General features: G+C 34.9%; 1 pseudogene; it reads left to right on the forward strand.

Annotated features, from left to right (window-relative positions):
- The first annotated feature begins 2,178 nt into the window (after positions 1–2,178).
- On the forward strand, positions 2,179–2,297 carry LOC118608237 (annotated as a pseudogene).
- The last annotated feature ends 443 nt before the right edge of the window (positions 2,298–2,740 follow it).

The following is a 2,740-nucleotide window of genomic DNA, read 5'->3' on the forward strand; positions in this document are numbered from 1 at the left end:
TAGTCCAAGCCACTATCATTTCTTACACTGTACCACTGCAGCAAGCATCATACCACTTGTTTCCAGGATTTTTCTACAATGAACCTTATCGTTCAAGGGTCACATGTATAACTCTCTCCTATAAGCATCACTCCTTAGGTAGCCTTTTCTCCTCCACTCAAGAAAGCCCATTGTGTAATTTGTTGAAAGTATCATTATTACAGGCATAACCTTAATTCTGCACTAGTTTATTTTTAATAAGCTAAAAATTCACAAATATCAGCTCTTTAACTATAATTAATAATAAATTATTTGCAACATATCCTAGAACAGATTACTAAACACCATAATGGTCAAAAAGGGTGGTACAGAACCATATGAGACTTAGGAAAAAACTACATAAAACAAATGGTTCATCTTACCCCAAGCACAATTAACACAGGGGGAGCAAGAATAGACTACAATCCAAGTACATTTTCTTTTCCAGCAAAACAATACCTTTTTTATAAAAAGAACAAGTAGAAATATTAAATCATATAAAATTTCCATCAGCATTTTCATATGGTTTAAGCTAACACTAATTATGAACATTGGCTGGGAATTTCATAGATTTTTTTAGGTATAATATAGATTTTAAAAGGCCCTGCCTCACTCTTAACCTTAGCCAGATACCTTCTTAAGTAAACTGCACTTAATCTCAAACACACTCATCTGGGAATGTCCAATACAGGAGTAAGTTAATGGATCACAATCATTTTCAAATATCCAAAGACTTCCTGGAAATTGCAGTGATTCCCAGTCTTTCTTCACCTGTTAGGTACCATCTCACGACTAATGTCTTACTATTCACCTAGGGGTGAGACTGCAGGGCATTTCTTCGCATTCCTTAGGGAGTATTACCTTCTACTTGACCCCTTCCCTCTACTTATTTTGGGCCAACCTCAGGAAACAAGCACTGGGTACAAGACAGGACACCTAAATGTGAATTGGGCTCAACAATGTTCTGATTCTATGGTCATAGACGTCTTTTATATTGCAAACTCCTTCCCAAGTTGAATGTACATGTCGTCTTATTCTTTTAATTAATGGCTTTAATCTGCATTGTATTTCCTTACTTCATATTGAGAGAAAAAGAAGCTATTACCTTTCAACATGATTGATTTTCAAGTTATTTTTAATACTTAAAGTAGAAATCAAAAAAAAGCAAGATAAACCAAAGCTATGGGTGCCTATCCTCAAGATGGTATATTTAAATAACTATATAATTATTTATGACTGTTATAAAAAACAGATGTATTTGTTGAATTCCCAGCGTTGTACATAACACTGTAATACTTGATCTCTCTCAGAGGTCACCATCTCATTCCATACTTCAGTGTCTGTTAGGGGGAAAATGTGTCCCCACTCATTTTCCTTTAGGGGATTTGCTCTGTGTGGTTCCCCAACTTGAATCAAGTGATGTTTTGAGTCAAGTTGCTTTTTCCTTAACTGAGAAACCAAAAACAGACCACAGCTAACAATACTCTTTAAAATAACATCTTGGGAATAATCATCACATGTTTCTTTATTACAGGAAATGCATACCAAATGTCTCCTTGTATTTAAACCTGAAAAGTGGGCAGAGCGTGGACAATTACACCAGAGGCTATTTAAGGTGGGCAGGTTTTCCATGACTGGCAACAGTTGGCCTCAGAACTCCATCTGTTCCTGACTTAATTTCACATGTAACTATTAGCACAGGTGCCATTAATATTATAGAAGCAAAAATGATAGTCATGTAATGTTTAGGATGTGAGTGGCTCATTCAAATCCCTTTGGCCTGACCATACATCCAGTATGAATGAGGAGCAAAAATAAAGAAAAGATATCCAAGAACTATGTCTCATTTTTTTATTGTCCTTGGAATTAGAGACATAAATTTGATTTCAAGGCCCTTTGAACACAGAGGCCTTTGAAAATTATTCCCATTTCCCTTAAAAGCATGCAAGCGAAGTGTTCTAGGGGACATCAGAACCAGCTACATAATTTGTGAGGCCCAGTGCAAAATGACAATGCAGATTCCTTGTTTACAAAGCAAGTGAAAGTCACCATTAAAGGTACTAAAATGTAAAGCTTCTTTTCTTCTGCAGTTTGTCTCTTGTTTTGTCACGATGTTTTTCCTTTGCTATTTAATGTCATTCTAAATAAAGCAAATCTTAAGTCTACGGCCATGCTACCCTGAACAACCATGATCCCATCTGATCTTGGATGCTAAGCAGGGTAGGGCCTGGTTAGTACTTGGATGGGAGACCACCTAGGAAGACCAGGTGCTGTAGGTGTAAAAAATAAAAAAATAAGAGATTGTAAGCTGACAAGGTCCTTGCAATCAGTGAGGTCAACCAAGGGTTGCCTTACCTAAAAAAAAATTTTTTTTAATTATTAGCATGAATTTACCATTTATCTTATATTACATAATACTAATTACAAATGCAAATATAGAGTATTTAAATGATATGTAGAATTATTAAAATTACACAATTCAGATTTTGAGGTTAATATATTCATATGAATTTTGGTCTTACAGAATAGTGGAAATACTGCCCAAAACTAATTTAAGTGTTTTTATTTTACTTCTTCATGTGCATACATTCTATCAACATTCTTTTTTTATATTAGTTTCAAGTACACAATACATTAGTTAGACACTTATGTAGTTTATGAAACAATCTCCCAATTACTCTATCACCCATCTGGCTCTACACATAGCCATTACATTACTGCT

This window comes from Rousettus aegyptiacus, unplaced genomic scaffold (genome assembly GCF_014176215.1).
Source record: "Rousettus aegyptiacus isolate mRouAeg1 unplaced genomic scaffold, mRouAeg1.p scaffold_m13_p_9, whole genome shotgun sequence".
In the NCBI taxonomy this organism is placed as follows: Eukaryota; Metazoa; Chordata; class Mammalia; order Chiroptera; family Pteropodidae; genus Rousettus; species Rousettus aegyptiacus.